Here is a 14735-nt window from a genome sequence, read left to right as displayed (position 1 = left end):
CGTATCAAGTCGTTACTCTGTACACCCTAGACTTATAGAACGTTACATTGCAATTATATCTCAAGGAACCTGGGACAAAGAACATCCTCATTAATGGTAGAGGACAAACAGACAAACAAGTAGTTAATTCTCACAGCATAAGGCATATAATCCCCCCTGGAATGCCACTGACATCCTACCTACATCCTGAACACACTCATTCTTATGAAACACGCCTCCTGCTCTTTAAGGTGGCCGTGTACTCACGGGCTCGGGTCCGGGTTTTGTAAGTGCAGGTGTAGAGGCTGCAGGGCCTCATTGGCATGGACCTCAGAATCTGGAACCTTCTCCACAGCCATGTGCACGGAGAGGCTTGAAGAATGACCCTCAGGCTATTCATCACCGCCTTTTTGGCTCGAAATCTTGATCAGTTCCCAAAGGACTGGCAGGGTCCCAGTAACCTAGAGGCAGGACAGGAGGAGAGGCTGTTAACTGTAGGCAGTGCCGATCACGTGGAAACCTCTAAGTAGGACAACATTCAGATGATGGGTACGCACCGTGGGGGAGGGGGAGGCCCAAACCAGAGCCAGTGGTTTATCCACTCTTGTTCCTCACACTCACTGGTCACCCTAGGACAACAGACCCATCTGCTGTCGTCATGTCCACGCTCTGCACACCAGCCACGTGGGCGTTAGCTCTCCCACATCCTGCGCTCCCTCCATCACGCAGAGGTTCCTCCTTCCCTGGCCCACTCTCGGCCTGCTGAACTCCTACCCACCCTCTAATGGTCACCACGTCCACCATCACTTTCCTCTTCTGGTGAACCCAGTGGCCTCTTCTTGGTTACAGTGCTCATCGCCATTGGATTAATTACATACCTCGTCAGGAATGTAATTTACGACTCTAGCTCCCCAGCATCTAAGCCCCACAGTGATAACGCCCGCATCTGTCTTGGTCACAGCTACGTCTCTTAGGGACACAGTGCCTGGTACGTGATGGCTGCTTGAGGACCTGCGTAGGCTTCCTTGGTGACGGACAAGATGCAGATCTGAATTTCAGGAACCAGGAACTGTGAAGTTCTGAACTAGATCTGAGCTAGGGGGAAGAAGGCTAGACCCGAGGAAAAGGTAAGATAATTAGCCCTGCTGTGTGTCCAGTGAAAGCTAGAAGCAGTTCCTTCCTCTTACTACCCTGAAAGAAAAAAACGAGGGCTCCAGGCAGAACTCTTTATAATTAGCTATTAACAAGCCATGTGCCTGGACAAGTATTGTGAGTGAGGTGGCACAAAGAGGCAGCCTTTCTGCCCAGTGCCGTGTGCTCCGTTGTCCATGTCACTTTGCAATGAAGGCACTGACCTCAGGGACTGGAGATGACCATCATCACATGAAGGGGACCGGGAGGAAGTTCCTGAACCCCACGGAGCCTCCTCACCTGCAGGCCTGACTCCCTACCTGAGGTCACAAGGCCAGTGACACCTAAGGCATGTTTTCCCTGCCAAACGGTGTTGGAAAGTCTCCAACCAAGTTAAAATCACTTTTGTTCAGAGTAGTTTTATGGGTGTGTTTGTAATATATACATCTTTGGAGGGAGCTGGTATGTAAAAATGTGCCTTCATTCTGTTCTTTTCCGTTTACTTCTATTGCTGACTTGAAGCAATAATGAGCGACTGCCTCATGCAAAGCACTGTGCTGGGTAAAGATGGAAGTCATGTTTCCCCATTCCCACAAGCTTGCGATCTACAAGGAAAAGCTATTTAAACAAATAATTTGTTTTTTAGTTACCATTGTTATTGTGGTAAAATATACAAAATATTTATAACTTTCACTTGTTTTAAGCATATCATTCAGTGGCATTAAATACATTCACAATGCTGTGTACCCATCGGCATTATCTATACCCAAAACTTTTTCATCATCCGCTACATCGTCTACCCATTAAACAATAACTCCCATTCCTCCTGACCCCCAAGCCCTAGTAACCTCGATTCCACTTTCTGTTTCTATGCATTTGCCTATTCTACATACTCCATGTAAGTGGAAACGTGTGTTTTTCCTCTGAGCTTTTTATTTCACTTAGCATAATTAAACAAATACTTAATCAAAGAAGATGTGATGACAGCTCTGACTTAATTTAATGAGAACATAGGCACAGGCTGCATGTTTCAAGAGCTGTTGACATCGGAACCATGTGTCATCGGAGACAATTTTTACAGGAGGACAAAGGCAGAGAGATGGACAGCGGTCGTGTCAGCTTGATGAGGACATTTGGGGGTGCGGGGGCAGATGTGCCTCGGAGCCAAGGCCAGAGAGGGCAACAGAGGTTGGAAAAGCAGAACCTTGGGTTTACTCAGTAATCACTCTCGGTGTTGGGGGAGGTGGGAAACATGTGGAAAAGGAGTCCTTTCTTGCGTACAATCTAGATAAAAAAAGAGACTTAGTAATTTCCTGGAACACAACGCCAAGTGCAATGTATACTCAACAGGAAGGAGGTGCTGCTTTGTCCTTCAAAGAGAAGGTGGTGATAAGACAAGGCCAACGGCAGGCCTGACCACTCAGGGAGTCCTACCGATGAGCAGGCTTGCTCCTGGCCTGCTCAAGGGGCCATGTGACGGTCTGAGGCCCGTTGGCATCCAGCTCCAGAGCCATCAGGAAAGGCCCGAGGCTAGGCTGAGCTGGCGCAGGCAGGCTCTGACCCCCAGGGCATTTATGAAACACCAGACACATTTCTAGGTTCACTGGGAAACAACACAAAGTCTCTACCCATGTGGAACTTACAGTCTAGTAGGGGAAGACAGACAACAAACCACAATTTAATACCTAATTCAGTTGTAGAGACAATTTAATCAAAATCTGTTCAGTGAAAAGTAGAACAGACGATGAACTGGGAGTGCCACGGGGGAGGGGGTGTCGGGTGTTTAAATACATTGCTCAGGGGAGGTCTTATTGAGGTGAAATTTGAGCAAAGAACTGAAGGAGGTAAAGGAATTCGTTATATGGCGATCAGGGGGAAGGGTATTCCAGGCAGAGGGAATTAACCGCCTGTGCACATCCCCTGAGGTGAGAGTGTGTGTGGCACGTAAAAGGGACAATATGGAGGCCAGTATGGCAGGCGTGGCGGGGACAAGGAAGAGGGGAGTGGGAGATGAGGCTGAGAGGTAATGGATGCCAGGTTAAGTAGATTTAGGCCACTGGAAAGGTTCTTTCTCTAACTCAGGTTTCTCACCCTTGGCATTGTTGACATTTCTGATCAGGTAACTCTTTGGTTTAGGGGCCATCCTGGGCACTATGGGAGGATTAGCAGCATCCCGGGGCTCTAGCCACTAGATGCCAGGGGCGCCCTCCCTCCCACAGTGACAACCAAAAGCATCTCCAGACACGTCTCCAGACACGTCCTTTGGAGAAGGGGGATCACCTCTGATTGGGAACCACTGCTTGAAGAGACATGGGGACACAGTGGAGTTTTTGGAGCCGAGGAGGGACAACACCTGACCTATAGTTTTCAAAGAGCATTCAGGGTCCCCTGCTGGAAATCGACTAGGATGGGAGGCAGGAAAGAAGCAGGGAGTCCATTTGGGATAATCCAGGGGCTGGAACTAAGGGTGTCGCAGCGGGGGTGGTGAGAAGTGTTGGGTGTTGGCTATAGCTTGGAAATACAGCCCGTAAGATGTGCAAGAAGAGAGTGGAGGATGGCTGGGAGATTCCTGGCCTGGCCTAAGCAACTGGAAGAACGGAGTGCCAGGAACTAACACGAGGACAACAGTGTGTGGGGCAGGTTTTGGGCGGGAAATCAGTGCTCAGATTTGGGCAGCTGGAATCTGGACCGGAAGTCCAATCATCCAAGTGGAGGAAATGAAGCACCGTCCTGGGCAGTGGCAGTCGAGATGGACAAGGTACCTTGCATTCCAGAGATCGCCATTTTGGATAACACAAAACAAAACGTGGAGTTTGCACTCACCTGGAGGGGACAAAGGGGAAGAAGCTGAGGAAGGCCTCGTGATTTCCCAGCTGGATGATGCTGGTGGCACAGTGAGAATGAATCCCTGAGCAGAGAAACGCAACCCGGCACAAAGAGCAGGTGGGGAAGAGAAAGATGGCACCTTTGTCTAATTCCTTATTGGATTTGAGGTGGAAGCCACAGGTGAGAGGAAAGGTCTAGCGGGGAGTGGGCAATGCAGCCCTGGTGCAGGAGAGGTCATGAGGCTCGAGAGAGGAAAAGCCCTCCGCCAGGAGTAACAGGTGTATAGAGGCCGACCGACAAAATGGAGTGATTAGGAGGCCCAGAGATGGAGAAGAGGCGAAGGCACTCGAGGAGGCAATGGAGCATGGAAGTTCAAGGGCGAGGAGGGTTCCAGGAAAATCCAAATACACGGAAACTCAATTTAGCTAATGCCAGGCTACAATTCCTGTAACAATCCATGACGTTATTTATGTCTGGTAGTATGCTTCAGGAAGAAAGATGCTTATCATAAAAATGTTTATGAATTTGTACCTAGACTATAAATTGCAAATTTTAGCATTAAAAATACATTGGCATTATAAAATAGACTCCAGGCGATTTCTGGAATGTATACACATAGAATGTATTCCCTCAATAAGTTATTTTTTGTTGTGGATAGGAAAAGTGGATAGGTAAAAAAGGATAATTAATAGTGATTCAAATTATAAAAGTTTTATATTGTTATTAATCATTGTGTATGAAGAAAAAATTCACTGGATACAATTTTAGAACAAAAATATTTCTCTTTGTCAAAAGCACATACTCAAAGTAATAGGATTTCAAATGTATAAAATAATGCTCACCTTGACAAACACAAACACTATTCAGCTCTACTTTAAGAACATTATACACAAGGACAGAAAATGGGAGATACTTTAGAGAACAGGTATATCCTGTGGCAGGTCAGCAATACTGCCTAAAGACAATCACAGTTCTTAAATTAAAAGTATTAATTTATTGAGTGGTGGTTATTTAACTTACCCACATCTCATAAAACCAAAGCTTGTGTGAAATCACAAATAATGTTAATCCTCAAACATAGCACACAACAATGAACTCCTAGCGTACATGACTGGGTTTCATTAACAATCTGTCCTTAAGTCTGTGCATAAAGTTGTGACCACAGGCTGGCTGTGTCCCAGGGAAGGTAAGCTTACTGTGCTATGTGCCTTTTGCTATCACTGATTATTTATGTGTGTCCTTGGGTTTTACTTACACACTCCTTTTCTGTTTTCAGACTTGAAAATGTGTAAAAAAAAGAAACGATTCTAACAGCCTTTTGAAATCATTCATAAATTGTGTTTATTAAACGCTTCAGCTCTTGAACTTTGCCATGTGCGTGTATGTGTGTATGACAGACACCAAAAAAATAAAGTATCTACTAAAGGGTACAAGTAGATTGAAAAAAATTCATTCCTTCTTATTAGATTAACCCTTCAATTTTCTTCCCTCCTGATATAGAAAGGAAGCTAGAATATTGCAACTCTCTGGATTTAAATCAGAAGTTGTGTTTCCATGTCTTGACTGGGAAAGCTCAGCTTCCTCCTCTCACCCACTTCTTTTCTGAGAGTGCATGTTCGTAATCTGAGGTTGCCAAAGGTTTCAAAATATATTTCTTAACCTGGTTTGTGTGCTGCAACTAACACCCCCAGAGCAGCCAATGATATGAAATGCATTATCTCCCTTCCATCAGATTTCCCCAATATTCATCTCCAGCTAAAGTTCACTTAACTTTATGGTGTTCCAACTATGAGTGGTGGTAGCCCTTTTGCCTGGCAGTTGTGTACAGGCGCCGGAACGGTGCCCCTCGTTGCCCTTGTCCTTTAGGTTAATTTCAGTGCTGATACTGAGTTTACAATTTCTGAGTGAAGAAGGACAGCCCTAGAGAGCTGAAAGGTTTTCATTTCCAAAATATTCCAGACCAGTGCAGCTCTTTACCAGGGCCCGGAAGGAGGGAGGGATGGTAGGGTGAACTTTGGTTCACTGTGGAAGCCAATGCAGGCTGAGAACAGTGATCTTTCTGAGGGCTGTGCAGAGGCAGCTTTTTGGTAGGGTGCAGGGCAGCTAGCTTCTCTCACCAGATATTTATGACTTCTCTCCATATTCCAGCAAGACCTGAAGCAGATTGTAAGGAAGAAGGCAAAGCAGAAAGCAATGCGGTTTTCCCTGTGTGACAGAGAATAAATCCTACCCAAATTAAGGTACACACATCTTCGTTACCTCCCCATATTTCTCAGTAGAAATAAACGAGGAAGAATTACCCTGATAATAACAACGAGATTCCAGAAGCCTCAGGGCAGCTTTTGACTCATGACACAAAGAATCATTGCCACCCACAACGTTTATATTTCGTAGGTTCTTCCCCTCCAACTCCGGGCGAGGCACAAAAGAAAAAGCATAGAAGAAAGAATTGAGGATGAGAGAGGCTAGTTGTCCACATGGCACAGCTACACAGCCAACCTCTTGCCCCGGGGGGGGGGGCTAGCTGAGAATCTGTTTATAGCCCCTGACATGGTGAGGGGAAAGATGATCAGTGCAGGTCTGAGGGAGTCCCAGCTTGCTGCGCCTCGGTTTCTGGAACCCTCTCAGCTCCCAAATGCTCTGGGTCAGCTGTTCTACCTTTAAATGGAGAGAGCCCTAAGGGAGTGCAGCTGTCCGGTGGCCCTCAGGGTGGAGGTACAGGGTTAGAGTAGAGAAGGGGCGATTCCCTAGCCCCTCCCCACCATTCTTCAGAAAAGTCCCGCCCGGACTTGGCCGCCCTCGTGGGGCCAACAGCTGTCCCGGCTCCGGGGCCCATCGCACCGCGTGGCCGTGTGTGTGGGAGAGTCCCTGTCCTCTCTGGTAAGCTACGCCCCGCTGCTGCCCACGCGCCACATCGCCGCGGGACCTTACCCGAAGGTTTCCCTGAACTGGAACCCCTCCATTCGCTACCCGGATGAGAGGCTCATGCGCGCGGCCATCTTGGCTACTCCCCCTTTCACCTCGCTACGCCCCTCACGCTAGGCTACGTAACTCGCTCATCACGTCACGTCCCCGTCCGCCAGACACGTCCCGCACAATACTTTAAGCCCCACCCCGGCTATGCTCCCCACCGGTACCTTCACTGCCCCGTTCCGGGCCTCCAGCCTCAGTGACACGTCTGCGCGCTAAGTTGGTTTCCCGCTTTCCCTCCGCTTGAGCCCAACCCGCTTTCTCGCTGAAACATCTTTGTAACGCCCCACGCACGGGCCGCGCCCCCACGTTCATGGTACGTCCTTGCGCTCCGCCTACAGCCCTGCGTCTTCTGTTACGTCATTTGCGTCTGGTGCGCTACTCCGTGGTCCCGCTTCTCCATTGGTGTCCATGAGACACCTGATCTGAATTATTTCCCATCCCTATTATGCCCCTGGGCCACACGCATTCCGCTGACTCCACATCTGTCTTTGTGCCCATGTCCCTGCTTTTACCTCTGGTAATGCTTCTGCCTGAGCTAAACCCTCTCGCAATCCCGACCAACTTTGTCAAGCCCTTAGAAGCTGCCACGAGCCGACTAAGTCCCACTTTTTCTGGTCAAGGCCATGGGCTATGCCGGGGGCACGCCCCTCCCGAGGAGGCCATCCCCCGACGCTACTTCCCACGGTTCCACGCCCCGCCCCTCAGGCCCGGGTCACATTATTTCCCTCTGTCCTTGCCAATTCCGACGTTCTGCCCCATTGGCCACGTTCACTCCGGGCATGCGCATCCTCCTGTTTCGGCTCGGGCGCTCTCTGGGTTCCCAGGCCTTTCACTTTTGGTTTTACTGTGGCTGGCTCCACGCCTCTTGCTCTTTCTCCGCTGACGGAGCCTGGTCCTGGGAAGCCGCGGAGGAGCAGGCGCGGGCCCATGAGTTTCTAGACAAGACCACCCGGGTCTCAGAGCTACACGTCAGCGGCATTTATATAAAGGAACAAGTCTGCGGGTCCTAGTCTAAAAATCGACTTTTTTCATACTTCTCCCAGCTTCACACACAATGAGGAGAATCCGAATGGAAAACAAGTGGGGACCTACTGGAACTGTGTTCCTACCAGTCCCTCAGCCGACCTTAAGTGCTAGGCAGCTGCATGGAGGAAGCACGCTCCTCTACTTCCTGATGTGTCTTTCAGGTGACTTCCTAGGACCCTTAGTGCCCTACAGTTGTGTAGGGTCTGTGGAGACACCACCACACTTAGACTCAGCCTACAGCCCCCTGCTCCGAGATGAATCATCTTTACTCCCTCCACTTTCAATTCTGGGTCCACAAGAACAAACCGAAGAGCTTATTGCCAGCTTTCTTTTCTCTCTCTCTCTTTCCTCCCTTCCTCCCTTCCTCCCTTCCTTCTTCTGTCCAGAAATCTTTCCACGGCACTCCTGGGGGAAGGACACTTTCCACTAGCCATTCAGTTATAAATTTAAGTCATATTTATGGAGTACTATGTTTCAGTGACGAGTAAGACAAACCCCAAGGAGCTTACAGCCTGACATTCCCCCACTTGGGTTTGGATGGGACTAGAATTGATGAGAAAGTCAAAGATGTGGCTTGGGTTGGTTAATATGTGAAAATGGATTTGGTAAGTGCTGGTCTTTTTTTTTTAATTGAGGTATAATTGACATTAATTTCAGGTGTACAGCATAATGATTCAATATTTGTATATTTGTTAAAATGATCACCACAGTAAGTCTCTACATACATCTGTACACAAAGAGATTTTTTTCTTGTGATAAGAACTTATAAGATGTACTCTCTTAGCAACTTTCAAATATGCAATGCAGTTACTAACTATAATCACCATGCTGTATATGACATCCCCATGACTTATCTATTTTATAACTAGAAGTTTGTACCTTTTGACCCCTTTCACCCATTTCACTCCTTGCCTCCTCCTCCTCCCCCATCTCTGGCAAACACCAATCTGATCTCTGTATCTGAGTTTTTGTTTTGTTTTTGTTACTTTGTTTTTTAGATTTCACATATAAGTGAGATCATATGGTATTTTTCTTTCTCTGTCTGACTTATTTCACTTAGCATAATGCTCTCTTGGTCCGTCATTTGTTTGCTTTTGAGAAGCACTGTTTTTCTTGACTTTTAGTCCCAAGGGGAATCTTGATTCCTCATCATGCTGATGCTGCGAACTAGGTAAGAAACCAAGTGTCATGAGGAGTTTCATATAGATACCTTCAATGTAAACTGTTGCCACAAACACAAAGCACAGTGCATTAAATCAATTCTATGAACCACCCAAATTTATTTGTTCTTAGGCCCCTTGCCCTCAATTGTATGGCTTTATTCAGGGCAGCATTTACAATAGATCACCATTTTCAATGATGGCGAGTAACTTTCAACAAACATGCCATCTGACTAACTGCGTTTGGAAGTTTTGCGGCTGAGTCCACAAACAGAAGGAAAAAGTTCTGCAATAGAGTAACAATGTCTGTCATGGGTGCAGGACGGATGAGTGGCTGCAACAGCTTATCTGGCTTCTCTGATTTGTAGTAATAGAGGTCTCCCATGCATGACTTTTAGGCAGTCCTCAAAAACAACATTTCTTACTATAAAGTTTGATGATTTTCAGACAACAGAAAGATCAAGGTCATTGTTGCTGGCCAAAACTTAAGGGCAGAAACTTCGATATATTGAGTAATTCATATGCTTTGTATAGCAACCAGAGGGAGGTTAGTTTACGATTCTGTATGTAAACGAGAGCATCTAACCTAAAAGATACATGGCACAACAGGCCCCTCCAGCTCTTCATAGGGGTTGGCAAAGGAAGTACCTATATGCAAGGCTAAACGTCACTGGGTGACACTGACTGGCAGCCAAACAGAAGATTAAGGATGGAAAATGCTACTCCATAGAGCATGGCTGCAATAATTTTAGCCTAGAAAAAAATCATGACTTGCCCAAACTGTGAAAAAACTCTTCATGTAACAACCAAGGAACATTGGAAAGAGTTAAACATCTAGGAAGAAATATCATTGAAATTTTGCTTTTACTACATGGGACTCATTTTAATGTATTGGTCTTCATGCACAAGACGAGACACGCAGACAAGCACACATGCATTCTGTTTAAGAAACTCCTTTTAATTCCTACCTTAGGAATATTAAGTTGGCAAGTTACACTCACTCAGTTTGTCTCAATTAATCTTTATTACCAAAGAGTAGTGATTAACTTTCTCTGAACCGGAAAAATGCTACCCTGTGAAAAAAATAGACAAAGTTCACAATGGTTATGGCTTTTAATTAACCTACAAAATTTGATGAGCCTTCTGAATATTGTAGCTTCAAAATTATTTTCTTGTCTCAAAAAGGGCATAAGATATGGGAGTGGAGACAAAAATATTTCAAAGCCTGGGAATCCTTGTTTATCAAAGAAACTGGAAGTTGTTTTTTCTCTGGCTAGGAATGTAAAAAAAAACACATTGCAGTGTACCTCGTGATGCATCATTTCCACAGCCTCAAGATTCTTAGAATGCCAGTTTATAAATTATATAAGTCAATTCAACTTTATTAAATTATCAGATATTCACCAGCCATAAGAAATGCAGAATTGAATCAATATAGTCCCTGCCCTCCTGGAACTTAACATTTGTAGGATACAAAAGTGTTAGCAATAGATGCATGTACAAATGGGAACAAAATGCTATGGGAATGCAGGAGAAGGAGAGAATAAAAATGTAGATTGTACAAGTCTAAGACAAATACAAATCTATAACAAAACAAAAGAAAGTTTTCTCAAAAGATGATAATTGAGATAGACTTGTAGCAATGGCTAAGATGTTTAAAGGTAAAAAAAGGAAAGCTCACAGTGTTGAAGTTAAGTAAATAGTGTGAAAACAAACACACACAAAGAACAGAGGTAGGGAAGGCATGGCCCACTTGCAGGGACTAGCTGGCAGAATGGCTCAGAAGGAGGATGGGAAGACGGCATTCATGTAGATACATGTGACAAGCCCAAATTAGCTTCAGATCTTACAGGTCAAAAGAGTTTGGATTCTCTGACATAGGCACTGGGATGCTAATTAAGATTTTAATGTGGAAATGATTTCAATGTACATGCCAAAGAGAAGAAGGACAATGGAAGGCGGAAAGGTCATTCAATGACAGTGAGGTTTAGATGTGCCTGTACTTATTAATCATGGGCTGTTGGATTGGCTCCAGCAGTTATTCTTTCTCATTAGCCATCTTAATAAAAAGAGAAATTAGTTTATTTTAATAATTTCAGAATATGGAACAAATGATGTTAAAATCTCATTGTACACTCGATTTTACACACACACACACACCGGTTCCCTTTTGTCTCCTGTTCTGCCTTTTGTGAGTTATTTACCCAAATGCAAGGAGAAAAAGGGTACCAGATAAAGGCTTAAATGATGTTTCTAAAGTTTATGGGAGGTTCAGCAGCATCCCTGGCCTCTACCCAGTAGCCGCACCTCCCCAACCCCCCCATTTGTGACAACAGAAAATGTCTCCAGACATTGCCAAAATGTCTTCTGGAGGACACCTCCCACACCCTGCATTGAGAACCACTGATTTAAAGTATAGTAGTATTTACAATAGACAAATATACTTTATCTTCCCATGCATCTAATTACTGACAATTTAAACAGAGTAAAATAATTTTTACCTCCTCATTATACTGAAAATATTAGACTAATAGCTATAAACATCCTGATATTGTTTATTTTATAGTATGTCAATTTCATTTCAGCTTAAATGATGAAGTATCAGATTTATTAAAAATTCTACAGCTTTTATTCTAGAAAATGATCGAGTGGAGCCATTAGTTTAAAAAGTGCAAGGTTTTTATCTTATAAAAATTTACATGTTCAGCTATTAAAGGTTTGATTTCTTTTAATGTGTTGCAGCTAGATACATTTCCCCAAATCCATTAAAAATGTACAGAGTAAAGTTACATTTGAAGTGGTCACACAGTTTATTAGTTTTAGGTTTTATGAAATGCCCTGTTTGTGACAATAAGCAGGGTTAAAACTTAAAAGCAACATTGATTCTCCCTACTTCTTGTTTTGTTGAAGATAAATGGAGTGTACATATCCCCACATGCTTCTACAGCTCTGATGAACTTTAAAAGGATGACTAAAAAGAATGACTCACATGTTTTCTTTTCATGTGATCTCATATTTTATTTACCTGCAGAGCAGTAGATCAATACTTATGTGCCGAGAAACTGCTTTTCAATAGTGTTGTGTAGTATGAAAAAACATGGAGAAATCAATTTCTTCTTCCTGTGTCAGGAGACTTCCTGCCTTGTGCATTGCTAATGGCAACAGTAATCTCAACCTTTTATTTACGTTCCCTAAACTCTGAACAATGGAAGTCAATACTAACATATTCAGAGCGATTGAAACTGCTTTATTTGGCATTACGTCTGCTACTAATAAGTTATTAAGCTCCTGTATATGGAATTGCTGAAATGAGCATTGTATGAAGCAAGTTTGATATTCTCTGGAGGTTTAATACTTAAAATTGTGCATGAAAATAAAGACTAAGTTTGTGCAAGATTTTGAAAAGCGTAAGAAAGTGAAGAGTTTGTTAAGAGGCAAGAACATATGAGTATCTAGTTCTGTGTTCCAGCTATTTTATTGGGCTATCAAACTCTTCATGAAATCATTTTTAGCATGTTTGAAGTGATCCATACCTTGTAAGAGTCTTCATAGTTTAAGTCAGTGTCTTTATAGTTATACTTTTTTCTCTTTCTATTCACCTGACAGGACCTATGAAAGTTGATTTTTTTTTTTAGATTTTTATTGGGGAATTGGGGGATGGGAACAGCGCTGAGGAATTGCGGGAAGAGGAACAGACAAGTTGCTGTCGTTTTTTGTTCTTCAGTCTAGTTGTGGAGGACGTTGCTTCACTGGCCCAAGCTGGCACCATCATTGCGCTCTTCCCGGGTGAGGCAGATCAGTCGCCGGCTTCTGGACGGCTGCTCACTGCGGCTGCTGGCCGCTCACTGCGGCTGCTGGCCGCTCACGCTGGCTGCTGGCTACACACGGTAGCCCATGGCAACCCACTGCCACAGGGGCTGCAGCCTACGCCGTCGCCGGCGACTCACGGCAGCCCAGCTCCAGGTTGAGCTGTTGTTCAGCATCTTAGCTGTGGAGGGCAGTGTCACTGGCCCTCATATGTGGGATCCGAACCGGGGCCCTCTGGCGTCCCAAGCCAGTTCTTAACCATCGCGCCACTCGACCGGCCCGAAAGTTGATATTTTTAATTATTCCATTTTGGGCTGCTGTTTCTTTTGCGATTATCAAATACTTTTCTAGGCAAATGCTGGAATATAGAAAAATTAAAAGTGTAATTATAGACTATTTAGAAAAGAAGAATGAGATTACCGTGCATTTATACTTCTTATGTCATGTGCCAGAAAAGTAGTGCACGGAAAATTCATAGCCAGATATTTTCATTATTAACTGAGAAAGATTAAAAATAAATAAGCCTATTAGCCAGCTCAAGAGTTATAAAAAGAACAAGAAAACTGCTATAATGACAACAGGATAAGGACTTAATAAATGTAGATAGGATTGATGAATCACAAAGCAGAAAGAAAAGAAATGAAAATTAAATCCAAGATCTTGTACTTCGATTAAACAACAGAAATAGATAAACCTCTGGCAAGATAATGGGAAATGAGAAAAAATACACATATTAGAAAATATAAAGGGAATATAATCAATGAATGTTGTTTTTTTATGGGAAATACTGTATAAAGTCCATGAGAATATTGGAAAACCTTAATGAAGTGAATGATTTTCTTGGAAATTGTGAATAGCCAAACTGGACTCAGAAAGAAATATGAAACCTGTAATAAATGACAGTATAAGAAATGAAAGTTTCGAAAGAACTCTTCTCCCAAAATATGTATGGTCCAGATTCTTCAACTCTTAATTTTTTTATTTCTTACTCATTTTTAAGTATTTGTAAACACAGACAATGTTAGAAACCTTTCTATACCATTTTCAAGATGGTAATATGAGAGCAGGAAAAAAAGTAAGCTTCAAGAATCAGCATTGAAAAGGAACCGACATGATATTCTTCTGTGAAAATAGGTTTAAAAACCTAAGGAAAAAAAGCAGCAATTAAGTCCAGAAGTGTTCAAAATCATCAAACTGAGTTTATTGAAGGGATCAATGTCAAGAAATTTAATTTACTACACCAAATGGTAAAACTCTAGAATATTAAGAGATGCTGAAAAGGCCATTGATAACATTCAACATCAATTACTGAAAAAATGAATTTTCAGTAAACTAGAAATAAAAGGAGACTTTTATCTCAGGGCACATCAAATTTAAAGTGTCTCACTAGATCCTGTGGAGAAGTAGTATTCCCATTGGGGTGAGGAAGAAGACAGAGTCCATGTTATTCCCATTATATCACTCTGTTCTGATAGTGCTGCTACAATGATACGGAACAACAGCAACATCCCACAGGAACACACAAGAAGATCCAAGGCTGAGGAAGGTGTGTTTCAACTACTACAATATATTAACATTTGTCACCTGTGCTGGTGGCATTATGGATGTTTGCTTCTCTATTTTTTGTACAGAACTTCTATTGCTCTTTTTTCTATCGTTTTCTTTTTTTTTTAATTGGGGAATTTGGGGGATGGGAATAGCACTGAGGAATTGGGGGAAGGGGAACAGACAAGTTCTGTCCTTTTGTTCTTCAGTCTAGTTGTGGAGGACGTTGCTTCACTGGCCCAAGTTGGCACCATCATTGCGCTCTTCCCGGGCGAGACAGATCAGTCG

At 43.7% G+C, this 14735-nt stretch overlaps 1 protein-coding gene across 5 annotated transcripts in view; it reads right to left on the bottom strand.

Moving 5' to 3' along the window:
- Nucleotides 1-7216, bottom strand: part of CA5B (carbonic anhydrase 5B) — a 59446-nt gene extending 52230 nt beyond the window's left edge. For 3 of the 5 annotated variants that reach the window (XR_002126653.1, XM_019666325.1, XM_019666370.1), the window contains exons 1-2: nucleotides 6868-6955; nucleotides 247-440 (exon numbers count right to left, since the gene is read on the bottom strand). The gene's annotated coding sequence lies outside the window, so the exon portion shown is untranslated. Of the gene's footprint in view, nucleotides 1-246; nucleotides 441-536; nucleotides 609-6867; nucleotides 6956-7073 lie in introns of those variants that run through there. The other 2 variants (XM_019666338.1, XM_019666332.1) reach the window with 2 other exon arrangements.
- Nucleotides 7217-14735: the final 7519 nt, after the last annotated feature.

This window comes from Hipposideros armiger, unplaced genomic scaffold (genome assembly GCF_001890085.2).
Source record: "Hipposideros armiger isolate ML-2016 unplaced genomic scaffold, ASM189008v1 scaffold_13, whole genome shotgun sequence".
Taxonomy (NCBI): Eukaryota; Metazoa; Chordata; class Mammalia; order Chiroptera; family Hipposideridae; genus Hipposideros; species Hipposideros armiger.
The sequence above is the reverse complement of the archived record's forward strand: the minus strand, read 5'-3'. Positions and strand labels throughout refer to the sequence as shown.